At 39.3% G+C, this 16,729-nt stretch overlaps 1 long non-coding RNA gene across 2 annotated transcripts in view; it reads left to right on the top strand.

The window, feature by feature from the left end:
- Positions 1 to 16,729, top strand: part of LOC135196281 (uncharacterized) — a 135,045-nt gene that overhangs the window by 10,431 nt on the left and 107,885 nt on the right. The window lies entirely within an intron of this gene.

Here is a 16,729-nt window from a genome sequence, read left to right as displayed (position 1 = left end):
TATTGCATCCTCAGCTTCTGTTACTGATTATTTCTTTAATAATTTTATTACTGCATTTTACACACTGAGACTTGAAGGTAAAGTGTTAGAGGGAGCGACAAAAAAAAAAAAAAAAAAAAAAAAAAAAAAAGAGAAAGAGAGAGGAGAGAAGAGCACGGCAAAGAATATCAAGTAACCTTCACGGTTGCTGTGTAACTGCAACAGAGGGAAATCGTGTGCGTATGCATTTAGCATGAGAATATGGTTGCAGAAAACACTATCCGCCATTTTTCTGTTACCACATGTTACACAATTGCTTCGAAGCAGCTTGACTTGAATATTCTTTGCATAATAATATCTGTGTCATATTTTTTTTATCATTTTCAATTTTTAATTAATTTTTGCAGTTGAAAATACTGTCTGCATGCTCGGAATATTTATCCGTTAGCCATTTTACTCATGAAAATTAACTAATACTGATCAGCCAAGGAGAATAATTTTGTACTTGAAAAGAAAGCATTTTTAAGCAAACGAATGTTAAGTTTGGGCTCAGAGACGTATGTCTGGTATAACTAGAATTCCCAACATATGAAGCAAGTCTCTAGATTGTTTCGACGTTGACATTTCATATCAAACGTATCTTTAATTAGCCTCAGCAACACTCATTGGATTGAGTTTCAGTTTCGAGGTGAGAAGTTTGATATACCTCTCTCTAGAAGACTTTCCGGAATAACTATTGCCTACCAAGGCTAAGTTAGAGCCCCTTCTACCCGCTGTTTTGATTTGAGAGTCTCTCTCTCTCCTAAAAGAGATGCCTTTCAAGTCTAAAGAATCTCTTTTACCTTTTCTTGTGTACCCCGTAGAGGGGTAGTGCCGTCAGTGCATTTCACAGGGTGTACTTCAGGTTCTTTGCAGCGTCCCTTCGGCCCCTAGCTGCAACAACTTTTATTCCTTTACCTGTACCTCCGTTCATATTCGCTTTCTTCCATCTTACTGCCCACCCTCTCCTAATAATTGTTTCACTGTGCAACTGCGAGGTTTTCCTCCAGTAAAACCTTTCAAACCTTTTACTGTCAATTTCCATTTCAGTGCTGAATGGCCTTTGTTGCCCCAGTGCTTGGCATAATATAAAAAATCTATATAAATTAAATCAAATTAAACTGTATCTTTATTCATATTTTCCTTCCATCTTGCTGGCCACCCTTTCTTAACAATTATCTCACAGTGCAACTGCGAGGTTCTCCTGTTACATCTTCCAAACCTACCTACTATCAAGTTCCTTTCCAGTGCTGAATGACCTCGTAGGTCCCAGTGCTAGGCATAAGGTCAAAACTATATTCCTTCCTTCCTTCCTTCCTTACTCGTGCAGGCAGGGCCGTCACACCCTGAAGGGAATGTAGAATTTGCAAGTGAGTCGTAATTATATATATATATATATATATCATGATCTGTGGATTAATAATATTACCTAAGAAGAGTTGTTGATTTTAACTTCGCATTCCTTTTCATAGATTAGCCTATAATCCAAGCCAGCAGCTCTTGTTAAAAAATGTTGAATAATTGAACTTTTCTGTATATACATGCAAACCCCACCGCCTCCACCCCCACCCTACAAAAAAATCTGATACTAAATAGAAATATCAATCATTAAAAAAAAAACTTACTTTGGACATCAGAAACCAACCTTCTTCCTTCAGTAAGTAGTAAGCGTCACATGTAATCCGTTGCAACATCAAGTTGCGACGCCAGTTTGACTACAATCATTCATTCGGTGTAACGTTGTTCTGGCGATCACTTCTCTGATCAGTCGAATCATCGCTTTCCATCAGACGGTTTAATTAATGGCTGCATCTAGCCACCTGCGGACAAATTCTCTCTCTCTCTCTCTCTCTCTCTCTCTCTCTCTCTCTCTCTCTCTCTCTCTCTCTCTCTCTCTCTCTCTCTCCTGTATAATCTACTGACCATCGAAATTCTATGGATTATTCCGATTGATAAAACGTGAGACAATGTACTGGTCCAATGACTTACTAGTCGATGAGGCGCTTCAGTGGCGTGGTGGGTGTGGTGTTGGCGCACCACCTCGCTGGCCGCGAGTTCGATTCTCGGCCATTCCATTGAGGTGTGAGGGATGTGAGATGGGTATTTCTGGTAATAGAAGTTCACTCTCGACGTGGTTCGGAAGTCACGTAAAGCCGCTGGTCCCGTTGCTGAATAACCACTGGTTCCAAGCAACGTAAAAACACCATACAAACAGACAAACAAACTTACTTATCGATGATGCAAAGAAAATGACACCTTTTGCGGTCGTTATACCTCTTCCTGAAATTGAACGGGAAATTCTTAATTTATTACAATAATGGAAAAATTCTTATCCACAACCTTTATGATTCTAACTGTTTGTTCGGCTTTTAATTCGATTTGATTCATTCTTGTCTTTCAATTTCTTTTATTCTCTCTTTATTTTCATTATAACTTGTTAGACTTCAAGCCTTCAATAATATTTCTAGATCTTTAACCTGTGTATTATGATCTCCCAAAGGATTTTATCTCAGGTTGCTGTCCTCATTTATTTATTTATTTACTTGTTTATTTATTGGTAAAATCAACACACTTTCCTTTATGTTTCTATTAATTTGTTTAAGTACTCGTAGATTTTTTCTATATAAATAAAAGTAAGTGTAAAAAATCACCCGCAGATTTTATAATGCCGTTTTGAATTTACGTATCTAAATATTACATAAAAGTCTTCAAAATAAGCCTTATACACCCAGTATCAAAGCTAAAAAGTTTTTGTAATAATTATTTACATAAGAACAGAAGGAATGTTCTGTTTACACTTACCAAATTTGTTCACTGTTTACCTACTATTTTAAGTATGTCCATCCATTCTTTTTTTCCAGATATACTTTACGTTATATTCTTGAATTTGCCTTTTAAAATAGACGATGAAAAGGTGATTCCAATTTTTCTAGCATCTTTTTGCGGTCTTTCTGAGACAACAGATCCTGATTTGAATAGGAGGGAGAACATACAGTTTCACTTATTTTATACTCGTGAACCATACAAAGGGGTTGTTGCGTTTTGTTTGTTTATATTAATGCAAAAATTTATCAGTAACGAAATAACACAGAAAACTTAAAATGGAAAATTGTGACTTCGTGATGAGTTACTGTATGTTCCACCGCTTCCTTCGTAGAGTTAAGGCTTTGATATATCGAGATATTTTGCTTTTGATTATTCGCCTTATATGAGAGTCTTTCTGTTCGAACTTTGAACGTTTCATACCAATCCCGGGCGCATTTTACCCGAGATGTAACCGAGTACCGACGCCTTTCCTGAAAAAAGCGGGACGCCATATCTTAAAAACTAACCATTGACCTTTCTTGAAAATAATCTCTATGTTTCTTACACCCAAATGTTCTGCACTGGGCTCACATCAACCGTGCATTTCATGTCTAGGCCGTCCCTTACGACGCTCCTGATTGGCTGTTGATAAGCCAACCACAGGACTGGAAACTCTCAGTCTCTCGAGAGAGTTCACATAGGCAAGATGTGTGTTCCTTCTCTCCTGAGGGATACGTCTTTCAAACGTATACCTCAGGAGAGGTGGAGCACACATCCTGCCCATGTGAACTCTCGAAGAGACTGAGAGTTTCCAGCCCTGTGATTCGCTTATCAATAGCCAATCAGGAGCGTCGTAAGGGACAGGCCTAGACATCAAATGCACGGTTGATGTGAATCTACTATAGTATGTGCTGTTTTATCCTATCCTGACTTAGGGGCATGGCAAAAAAAATCGGGTCTAGTACAATACTAACATACATCTCAGGAATTTCAAAGCCGATCGTGGCATCGTGTGTTAATTAATTCCAGACGCACGATATACCTAGACCGTGTCTAGAGGCACAGAGGTGAGGCAGCAGGTGCCCGGAAATTGACACTCGAGAGTCAAGATCTATTCATTTGGGATCGTTAATTACGTCACATCTGCGATTACAAATTCATCAGAGTAAAACAATCTGTTTACGCCAACGTTGCTGAAAATTCCGAAACCATTTTACTGGAAAGAGCTGTTGGTATTATTCTGTTGCCTTTATTTATTTAATTGCTACACAAGTTATAATTATAATTTTAGGAGGAAGTTGCCAATTCAGCTTCTGACTGCAGAACGCATGTTAAGGAGTCTTATGTTGCAACGGAGTCTGGCATTGTTTAATGTTACCCTTATTGATAATGGGCATAGAAAAGGTTCTTTAATTTTTGCAGTTAGAACGCGTTACTATATGCCGTCTGATCATTTATTTCTTTTTGAGCTGAAATATTTCAGAGGAATTTTGTACTATGAAAGTTTATATCATTATCAGTTGTCATTGCATCAAATACTTACATACATATTATGGATGTATGTATACGAGTATATGTGTGTGTGTATGCCTGCATGTATAAATATATATATTTATGTATATATGTATATTATATATATATGCATATTTTTATATCAATTCCTCATCTAAAACAAAAGTTAGTCCGTAAATTACTTTGACAGCTTTCTTACCCTGCTTTGATTTTTTCGAGTTACTCGCGAATCAGAAACATTTGCATATCTGATCTGATTACACTTAGTCCATAAATATCCCATCCATACTTCATTGGTTATCTCTTGTAATATGGATGTACCACTCAGCTTCACAAAATAATCCGTTATCAGTTAATGCGCTCTGCCAAATCTCCCTGGCGTTAAAGAATATTTGGAAATCCTTTGTGTACGATATGATGAGTTCCTTTTCGTTTAAAAGCTCTGACATACAAGCTCAACTTTACCCTTTTGAAGTTAAATAAATTGCCACCGCATTTCCTTCAGGAAAAGGATAATTAGAAATGCCTTAACTCTCCTACAATGTAAAATTTGTAAATGATGATGTGTTTGACGTCTTTTCGCTTACTCGGGGAGTAAGCCTACAAACTACTTTGTTGTTTTTGTTGTTGTTGTTGTTGTTGTTGTTGTTGTTCTGATTAGGGGTGTAGGAAAAGGTCTGAAGAAGGTATTTTGCGTTGAGTTAAAGATACAAGGATTTTAGGGTAGGATATTTATGATTTATTTATTAGAAGGAAAATGTAGAAAAATAATGTGAATGTTAAACAGTACAGAACAATTATTTCTAATAAAATATAGCGTATTTATTTAAATTTTTGTTGGTATAACTACGAGCTATTTGACCATAGATTTTAGCATGCGCCCCGAGTACACTGAAGGTCGGATCACGCCTTGTTGAGCTGGTTGGTATAAAATTAGATGCAGAGCTTAGATGGCACTTCGATAAGTTCCCAAATACCAATTATTTATATAGAATCCTGGAAATCTAAAGATAAAGTCTCTGAAATAGACGAGATCGCACTTCATAATTGTCTTTCCTCTCGATTTATTGGATATTATTAATTGAGTAGTGTTTTTTTTTTCTTTTCTTTTTGGTGGGGACGATGTCGCAAACTATTATCAAGTCGATACGGGATTGAAGAACTTTATGAAATTACAAAGGTTGGTCGCTGGATTATGTGATCTCGTGTAGATTTATTTATTGTGATGACTCTCTCTCTCTCTCTCTCTCTCTCTCTCTCTCTCTCTCTCTCTCTCTCTCTCTCTCTCTCTCTCTCTCTCTCTGAATCCACGTGTGAGACTTGTAAATGTAATTTTTAATTCATATGCCTGTGCTCTCAGTAAACTCAATGTTCTTTGTTAAAACCATTTTTGGAATGTAGGGCAAATGATAAGATTTTACTCTTGACAAAGCTTGTCCCTTTACTTCATAACAAACATAATACTTGTTGATATTGCTTGTTGTCAGATGATCGTTGAAAAGTTGCTAAGTATTAGCTGTGAGTGAGGAAGAAAAACAATCATAATCCAGTGCTTCGTGGAATAAATTCTGTTTATACTTGAATGTACGTGCGCGCGCGCGCGCGCAACAACACACACACACACACACACACACACACACACACACACACACATATATATTATTATTATTCATATATATATATATCTATATATATATATATTATATATATGAGCAGATGAATTACAAATGGAATGAGACTTGTCCTTGCCAGAAATAGTGAAGAAGTTGTTATCCTTGGGGAGGGTGGGGGTGGGAACAAAACAGAGGAACACTGGTCTTCATCCTCCCTTTAATATATAAGGATGTGGATGTTGTTCTAAGGGGTCCACACTTATAAAAAATATTGCAAGTTCGTGTATAATTTTAAAACTCGTAACAAAAAGCTTCCGAACCCTTCCCTGGGTTCATTCAGTCCAAATGATGTGGATGTTGATTAGTACGAATGCAGGTCAGGAACTGAAAGGTTTGTTTACGGCCATTCGATCAAAATTTCAAAACGCAGTTTTTTTCCTGGAACTTTATAAAGGGTTAGACTCGTGGTGTATTTGAGCTCGTTACTTGCCTTTGAAGCGTACAGATCACAGGTACATACTGAGCCTTACTTACGGATAAAGCTATGTAGATGTGAAAAGTCATCTTGTGAAAGAAGCACACTTTACCTTTTGAAGTCCCAATGCAACAGGAAGGCCGGAATGCATAAAATCGCTTTGATGGGAAAGTGACGTTGTGGTAGCTTTGAGTCCAAGCGATAATATTGATGATACTGATGAGTCACATCGTTTCTGACTAATAGGTGTGATTAAGGACAATGATCATGTTGGATGTAAGCGTGAGAGCCGCATTATAAAAGGCATTTCTGTATTGTTCTTCGCTTATCTTTATTGAAAGCGATATTATACTCGGAGGTTCCCTGTGAACTCTAAATACAAAGAAGAACTTCAATGCAAGATTAATTTATGTACGAGCAAAACAAAGATAACTTTTAAGCCTGGATGAAAAAACCCTAACATGCCTTAGGAGGCTGAAGGTTAGCCGAGTGATGCGTTTCCATAATTTACCGTTCACGGCGATGCATCTGCAAAGGTGTTAGACAAAGCCTCTGCTGTTCCTCGTGTATTTCATTTCCTAATTAAAGGGACTCAGTTATTGCATACTTGCAATGGAAAAAATTCTCGATTAATCGAGGTTTTCTGTATTTCAACAAGGCGTAATCGGACCTCAAGTTTACTCGGGGCGCGTTCTTAAATCTATGGTCAAATAGCGTTTTTTTTCACCAACGAAAATTAAAATAAATACGCTATATTTTATTAGAAATAAGTGTTCTTTACCGTTTAACATGCGCATTATTTATTTTTTACATTTTCATTATAATAAATAAATCATAAGTAATCTTTCCTAAAATTCCTGTATCTTTAACTCAACGCGAAACACCTTTTTCAGACCTTTTAGGCTATTCCGCAGTGCCTCCCTACCCAACCCAACCCAAAAACAACAAAGTAGTTGGTAGGCTTATTACTCGAGTAAGTGGAAAGTGCTGAGACAAAACTAGAAATTATACAAAGGTTAAACAAGCGTTGGGTCCTTTCGTTAAGGAACAAAGGTTCTTGCGCAACCGACGCCCAAATAATATTTATATTCCCCGAAGGGAAATTGGGAAATTGTGTGGTGACCACCCTCACAGTATATAGTAAGGTTTCCCAGGAATTCTTTCCTCGTCACGTTGAGGAAGCACGCGTTCGGGTTACTACTGGAGCTATCACTACAATCGTCCTGAATGCTCTATCTAGGCTTCACCAGAGGTAGAGATCGTATTTTGTTATTTTCTTGGTCTCTTCCCTACGTGTATTTAAGAAGGCGACATGTTTATTCTCCGATCCTCCTTGGTAACCTTACTTTCTAGGCGTATAGATATTTTGATAAATTGACTGGGCGAGTTAAAAGCTTGCTTCTTGATTGCGGGCAATGGAATTGAATATGATGTGTAGATAATAAAATTTATGCTACACTGCTTCGCTCCTCATTACTGCAAGATGTAATGACTTCTAGCTTCCCCAGATATCAACTGCAGAACAAATATTTTTCCTGGTTGTTTATGTGAAGGACTTCGAGCAATCTACAATTATTTTTGTACTAGCCAATCGCGTATAATGCTTGCAATCTACATTGCATTGGGCGTTTGTTACACACTACCTAATAAGGCCAAATACTTAACAATATATAAAAAAAATATATCATCAAAGGTTGTTTAAAAGCGCGTTCATATTCACTGAGATGTGGTATTAATGCCTCTTAATAGATCTTCCATATACAACTGCCTTTTTATCTCTTATCTAGATAAGAACGAAACCAAGATACTTTCAGTAATTTTGCTAGCAAAACGTTGTTCTCCTTATATGAACGATAAAAATTGAAAGTACCTTCGAATAAAAAATAGGATATTATATATATATATAGATATATATATATATATATATATATATATATATATATATATATATATATAGCTACAAATATGATTAATATCCAATTCTCTCTACCACGGAATTAATATATTTTCATCTGTTAACTGAAGGGGAATTTTTTAGTTGATAATAATTTCGTCCTCTCGTGGATTCGCACCAGCTCACAGGAGAAATCAGGACTCCAGTAACGTCTTCACAGACTCGGCCAACAATCGGTAGGGGTAGAGAGAATTGGATATTAAAGGACATTTGTAGCTTTAATGCATACCTCCTATATATATAAATAAATATATATATATGTATGTATGTCTAATAAAAAAAGCCCATAAATATAGAGAGAAAATGCCATATTTCAGGGACTTGTATCCCTCTCTTCAGGAAGATAAATGAAGAAAGTTACAGAAAAGGTGGTATTTATACCAAGAGAGCCATCCACAGTTAATTAAGCCAATTTAGGTCACTCCCACTGATAATCCTTCTTTAATCCTCTTAAGCGTTGGTTGAAGGAAAACTCTATAGGTGACATCTGAATCCCATGCAGCCTTTGAGATGTTCATTACCTGTGTTTAATAGGGCCGATTCTATCATCTGACTTGTACCGACAGTTGCTGCTATAAATTGTACATGACAAATTCCAGTTTATTCTGTGGTTATGTTCATTTATATGGTTGAAAATAGCTGAGTTCTGTTGACCATACCTAAGTGACCGTTTATGATGTATTAATCTCTGGGGAAGTGATTTTCCTGTAAAACTGATGTAAGATTGGTCACATTCCAGGCATGGGATTTCGTAAATGCCAGTGTCCTTGGGGGATGTCTTTTGGTGGACGTTAATCAGAGATTTGGCTAAGGTATTTGGGCAAGTAAATCTTGGTATAAATAGCACCTTTTCTATAACTTTTCTCATTCATCTACCTGAAGAGAGAGACAGCAGTCTCTGTAATATAGTATTTTGTCTCTATATTTTGGCGTTTTTATGGGCTCATTCTATTAGATGGAATTCTGTTGTAACAGAAAATTTTTACCAGTCATATATTATATATATATATATATATATATATATATATATATATATATATATATATATATATATATATATATATATATATATATATATATATATATATATATATATATATATATATATATATATATTCATAGAGAAAATAACAGCTACAGAACATTTACCGAAGAAATTTCAAACTATTAGATGAAGTAAAACAAGTATTGCTATATAGCGCTAGACTCTTTGCAGTAACTATCGTTAAAAGTTCACTTATCGTTTAGAGAAACTGACGGTGAAGTGAAGAACAATGGAAAGAGAGGCAACGGTAAAAATAGAACTAACACGAAAAAAGATCCAGTACACCAAATGGCTGACTGTAAATGATACGAGAAAATTGGTAGGCGTCAGGACAAGGTGAATAGACTTTTTTATTTTATTTTATTTTATTTTATTTTTTTGCTAAAAACGAACTCCGTTGTTTGTCCATTGCCTGTCGTTTCTAGTTGAACTGAGGCATGTGCTTCTGGTGTTTGTCTTACTTTATTCTTTTTTGAAAATATGTGTAGTTATTTCCGAGCAACATGATTATTTTTTTTATACTGGAAATGTACAATTTACCGGACTTAAGCGTTAATAAACAGTTATTTACGAATAATATAGATCTTGAAATTCAAAAATGAAGTTCATAACACTGAAGGTAAATCATGATAATAAATCGTAGTAAAACAAGGCGTGATCCGACCTCAAGCTTATCTGGGACGCATGCAAGATTTGCCCCTCAAGCATAAGTTGTAAATATTATATTCTTAACTTAACGTAAATGAAAACGTGCTAAAACTCATGCCTTGGTTCACCAACGAAAATTAAAATAGATACGCTATATTTAATTAGAAGTAATTGTTCTCTGCTGTTTAACATGCACACATTTATAAATATCCTATCCTAAAATTCCGAAACTCCTTTTTCAGGCGATTTTAGGTTCTTCCACAGATCTTTCCTACCCACTTCCCCGCAGCAAGAACAACAGCAACAAAGTAGTTTGTTTGCTTACTTCCCGAGTAAGCGAAAATTCATAAATTAGATGAAATTTGAAGTATGGAAAGTGGGTTTGTAACAAATCCGTATTCAGGAACAATTGAGAGGAAATTGAATGACAATAATATCTCTTACTGGAAAGATATCCATGTAAATTCCTCGGCTTTCCTTCCAGGACGTTCAAAAGAAAGTAGAAAAGAAGCCATGAGTTACCGGATTATTATGCGCTCGATAGCTTAGTGTCCCTCTTCCAAAGCGAAATGTCGTCAGCTGACTAACTTTGATTCTCTTCTTAAATCATCGTACCGTCAGTGCATCACACCAGGTGCACTGTAGGCATTACTCAAGGTTCTTTGCAGCGTGCCTTCGGCCCCTAGCTGTCGCCTCTTTCATTCCTGCTACTGTATCCCCATTCATATTGTCTTTCTTTCATCTTGCTGTCCACCATTTCCTAACAATTATTTCATAATGCAACTGCGAGGTTTTCCTCCTGTTACACCTTTCAAACCTATTTGCTCTCAATTTCCTTTTCAGCGCTGAATGACCTCTTAAGGTCCCGGTGCTTGGCCTTTGGCCTAAACCCAATATTCCATTCCATTCCATTCCATTCCAAGGGAAGGAATTAAATCCATTTCATTGTTTGTTAAGGATTGCCGGTCTTTCCCTTTAATCTGTAAAACGAGAATCGATATATTTTTCTGACTCCATTTTCTTGTTTAGTGACGAAATTTTTCATAAAAGTATATAATTTTTTTCTCGGTTTGCCCCTTTATTTCTGCTGACGAAAATATGTGTCCTTTCTCTCAGTAGTACTCCAGTGACTGTCTCCATCTTGGGAATTTTATAATGGTTATATCTAAGGTCGAGGAAACTATGGTGTTAGATATGAAATAAATTAGGTGAAGCTATTTATATTTCGGGTCGCGTGCATACATGATCTGGTGATTATTTATTGGTTTAGAAACTGTTGTCCAGTTAATATCTCTCTCTCTCTCTCTCTCTCTCTCTCTCGCAATTACTTAACAGTCTCGTAGATTATGAAAGACGAATTATCATACAAATAGAGAAAATTCTTTATAAGATAAATTCAGTTAACTATGCCATTCTTTTTAACAAGACATGTATCCGAGAAGGTCTACTTGCTGCTTATATTATTATTATTATTATTATTATTATTTTGATTTTATATATGGTCTTTTCAATTCTTCTTATTATTCTCTTCTCATCAGGGCTGATATTTGCTAATAGCTGGCCGATGTTCATATCTTGGTTAAAGAAATGTTTTCTAAAAATACTAATTTATTGTTATGATAACAAAAGTGATTAACAAATCTTAGTAATGGAATTCCAACGTTTCCAACCGTATCATCGGTTCATTTTCAAGGAAAGGTGAGCGTGAACTGATTGGAATGTTGTTGTTGTTGGAGATTAAGCCAGCCTTGTGCTGGCACGGGCTCTTGCTCCTAGAGCAGCCCGTAACTGGAATATCTGTAAAGATACAAAAAACAGTGCTTTGGCGGTTAGTTTTGGAAAGGAAATAGGGTGACAGGCAGGATTGCAACCCCTTTGAACCTTACGGTACCCATCAGTAGGAGAGAAAGTTTTATAGCAGTGAGACTCAGCCTAGCTGAAGAGTGCTGAGTAGGAAGAAGGAAGCGAGTTTTAGTTTGAGGGAAAGAAGGCGTTACCTATAAACATTTTAGGCGCAATATATATACATGTGTGTAGCATCTGAAAATATTGCAATATATATCAAACCAACATTAAGCAAGTATTATAGTATATATACATGTTCATGCATACTCACACTTATACATATGCTCCCAAAGATGTTTATGACTCCCATTGCAACCAGTGAAGTAGAGGGTTTGTGCTTTGTGTGGCTTTCATTGTTTTTTTGTTTACAAGACACTAGGAGATTCCCATGTGTCTATGGAGAAATGCCGTGTGATTCATCCTTTTACCTGGGAGGTGGGTGAGACATTAGGAGATTCCCATATGTCCCTATGTTATTTAAGATGTGTCTGGTGATCTGTGCCGGTGTCAGCTCTATTTCAGTTAGGTTTGATCTGTAAGATTGTGTCTCTGGGCAGTCTAGTAGGTAGTGTTCGAGGGGCTGGATTGCCTCTCGGTCACAGTACTGACATAACCTGCCCTCATTTCCTATCATTTGCCAGGTGCAGAGGTATCCTAGCCTTAATCTGTGTGTGATGACTGAGAGTTTTCTAGTGGTTTGTTTTGTGATGTCATGCGGCGTTAGATTTGTGACATCCACATACCACTTGGACGTCCTTGACTCTTGTAGGTAGTGACGTCGTACTTCACTCTCTTCTTGGAGTTTGGCATAGCTTTTTGCCATTTCCTTTAGGTGTGTTATGGATGGTTGCACTTTTATGCTTACTGTACTGCAGCTGAGGGCACTTTTGGCAAGGAAGTCAGCTTCATCATTTCCCTGGATTCCCACATGGCTGGGTATCCAGTTTAGTGTGACTCTCCTGCCAGCAGCTTGATGTGAATTGGCCAATGATTTTATGGCTGTTATCAGTGTCACATTTTCTTTTGGATTTGTCGCTTTGATAGCGAGTATTGCTCCTTTGGAGTCAATATGCACTGTTGTGTGTCCTTCTTTTAAATTGGAATTTTCTAAGGCTTTTAAGATTGCCATTAGTTCCGCTTGTAGTATGGAGGCATTGTTGGATAGCCTCCAGCTTCCTTTGAAGTCTTGGGCAGCCACTGCTGCTGCAGTTGCTGGAGCTTCTGTGTCAACTGAGCCATCAGTAATAATATATGTTTTCAGCTGCTGTGTTCCCGATTGCTTCTTCTGCTGCAGTTTTCATTTGTGCTGCTGTGCACAGTGCTTTGTTTGCCGGTAGTATTGTGAAGTTATACCGGATTGGGTCTTCGACCCAGGGAGGTGGTTTTTGGTATCCCTCAGGTGGGACATCCTTTGTTATGTGTCTCACTGTGTCCTGCATACCCAGTTCTCTCAGTGTCTGGAGTATACTGCCCGCATAGGTTTTTGGCGGGTCTAGTTCTTCGTGCAAGTTTATACACGCTTGCATTTTGTTTTTGTGTGGTCCATTTCTGTCGTTTCTGATGGTTTTGCACAGAATGGCAATATTTCTTTGGCCTATCCTGTGCTTGAGAGACTGCAGTTTGTGTCTCTGCCCTCAAGAGACAAATTCTTGTCCACATTGGGGCTCCAAGTATAAGTCTCATTGCGTTGTTTTGGATGACTTCCAGCCTCTGCTGTTGATCCTTTCTGAGATTGTCAGGACTGGTGCTGCGTATTCTACTTGTGCTCTGATGGTTTGTATGTAGAACCTCCTGAGCAGATGGTATGTCGCACCTTCTTGCAATGATGTGATTTTCTTTAGGGCATTAAGCCCTATTTTTGTTTTGGCTTGGAGGAGCTGTATTTGCTTCTCAGGAGATAGTGAATCTGCAATGCAGACTCCCAGATATGTGTAGCTATCCACCCAGTCTATGACGTCTCCTTTCAGTAGAAGGTTGGGTGGATTTTGATCATGTTTTATTGCCATGGCTTTTGTCTTATTTCTGTTGATTTTGAGTCCCAGTTGTGTGCACTTGTCCTCAAGTTTTTGCAAGGCTTCTTGCATCTTTTGGAGCTGTCTTTGAGGGCCGGAGCTGACGATGCAAACATCGTCAGCATATATGAAGACCTCTACTCCTTGTGGTAGCTCGAGACAGGCTACATTTTCCATAAGGACATTGAATAAGAAGGGGCTTAGAATGCCCCCTGTGGAGTGCCGTTTTCAAGAGAGTAGTATTCTGACATTCTGCCTTGGAACACTACTCTTGCTTCTCTGTCTTGCATGTATCCTTTTGTCCATGTAAGCAGGTTGCCCTTGATCCTCTTTCTGACTAGGGAGGAGAGGATGGTTGCTGCATTGGCTAATTCATATGCCTTTTCTAGATCTAAGAAGACCACTATGGATTTTCTGCCATTTATGGCACTTAGCACATCTGTAAGGCACTCATGGGTGCCTACTCCTTCCCTATAGGCATAGAGCCTATGATGTAGGGGCCCTGCTTTCCATAGTAGTCTGTTCAGAACCATTCTTTCTGCAACCTTTTCAGTGCAGCTGATGAGGGATATCGGCCTATATGCGCCTTCCTCTTTTGGCTTAGGTATTGGTTGTGTGTCTTGCTGTTGATTGGAATGGGGTCGTTCGGCGGTATTTATTGTGTCCCAGGTGCTCTGTCTGATGGGCGCTGCGTTTTCATTGGCTGAACAGAGGATTAAGTCCCTGAGTCAAGCCGTCTTGCAGAGGTGGAAGCTCGCACTGCTCTTCGCGTGCGGACGCTGGAGACTGGGAGCATAGTATTGGGCAGGGGCACCTGATTGGTCCGTTCGATCGGCTCTATGGTGCCGGCGGGCAGCGCCCTACGTGCCACCGTCGGGAGGAGTGAAGTCTCTTGAGTGGTGTTAAGGCTGGGTCTCTCCTTCCCGATGTGTAGGGCCTCTAAGAGGCGGAGGCGACGGTGGTCTGCTGCCTTATCGATAATACCAATATTAGGAATAATGTCCTTCCGAGTTATCCTGGTATTGTGGACGTTTTTTGCATGATTATGGATGGCGCCTTCCTGAGCGTGGCAGGATATCCTCTTGGAAAATCGCATCGTTGTCATACCAATGTAGGCGCCGGGGCATTCCCGGACAGGGCATTTGTATTGGTAGACAACGTTAGTTTTCTTGAGAGGGTCCTGCATCACAGGGGCTGGGTTGTTTTTCATAATCAGGCCACTGGTCTTCTTGCTCTTGTAGTAAATTATTAGTTTCACTTTTTTCGCAGGGTCCGTGGGGGAGACATTCCTTTCGATGATGTTACGAAGGGCTCGTTCATCCTCTTTGTATTTCTTGTGAAATGCTCCCTTGTAAAAGAGAGTGACGTCTTCAAGGGCGACGGGGCGAGGCTCCTGCTGGTACCACTTATCGATGTTTCTGCGAATGGCTTTTTCGATGTCCCGGTTGGAATACCCGTTGTTAATTAGAACTTGGGCAACACGTTCTAATTCAGTGTGCGTGTCCTTCCACGAAGAGCAGTGTGAGAGAGCTCTCTTGATGAAGGCGCTGATTGCAGTGCGTTTGTATCTCTCTGGACACTCGCTCTCGCCGTTCAGGCACATGCCCAGGTTCGTGGGTTTCGTATACACTTGTGTTACGAAGCGTTCTTCTTGTTGCCCGACGAGAACGTCAAGGAAGGGGAGGCGACGGTCACGGCAATGCTCGATGGTGAAGTTGAGTCTGCTGTGGTCGTGGAAGGCTTGTCGCAGGCGCTCTATTTCTTCCACCGTGTTGGCACTGATGAAGGTGTGTCGTCAATATATCGGACGTACATAGACGGTTTCTCGATGGTGGCGAATACCCGACGTTCCACAGTACCCATGTAGAAGTTCGCGAAAAGTACTCCGAGGGGAGAACCCATCGCTACGCCGTCTTTTTGCGTGTACATATGGCCTCTGTGGGTGGAGAAAGGGGCCCTTTTCGTACATATTTCAAGGAGTTTTTGGAGGGCATGCTCAGGGATGTTTAATGGGGGCGTGGAGTCGTCTCTGTATACACGATCCAGAATTATCTGGATTGTTTCATCCACGGGGACGTTCGTGAACAGGGACTCCACGTCCATCGATGCAATAACTCCTCCGGACGGTGTCGTTTTCAGGGCTTCTATAAACTCGGCAGAGGACTTCAAACTGTGGTCATCTGGAACGTAAGGAGTCAAAATAGCATTCAATTTCTTCGCAAGCTGGTATGTAGGAGCGGGAATTTGGCTAATGATGGGGCGTAACGGGTTCCCTGGTTTATGGGTTTTAACATTCCCGTATATATAGCCAAGGTCGTAGTCCCCTACGATCGGCAGCAAGTGAAGGGCATTGGAAGTTGCATTGACAGTCTCAATAATCCTATTGGCCTCACGTTTAATGTCATCTACCGGGTTCTTAGTAATTCTCTGGAATTTGCTGCTGTCTGACAGTATCTCATCCAACTTGTGGTGGTATTCCTCAGTGCGGATGAGTACAAATGCAGCGGTTTTATCGGCCCGACGGACGGTGACATCCTCTTTCGCTCGGAGTTCTCCCCTTCCTTGACGTTCTCGTCGGGCAACAAGAAGAACGCTTCGTAACACAAGTGTATACGAAACCCACGAACCTGGGCATGTGCCTGAACGGCGAGAGCGAGTGTCCAGAGAGATACAAACGCACTGCAATCAGCGCCTTCATCAAGAGAGCTCTCTCACACTGCTCTTCGTGGAAGGACACGCACACTGAATTAGAACGTGTTGCCCAAGTTCTAATTAACAACGGGTATTCCAACCGGGACATCG

This window comes from Macrobrachium nipponense, chromosome 17, assembly GCF_015104395.2.
Source record: "Macrobrachium nipponense isolate FS-2020 chromosome 17, ASM1510439v2, whole genome shotgun sequence".
NCBI lineage: Eukaryota > Metazoa > Arthropoda > Malacostraca > Decapoda > Palaemonidae > Macrobrachium > Macrobrachium nipponense.
Note: the sequence above shows the minus strand (reverse complement) of the source record. Positions and strands in the feature narration are given on the sequence as shown.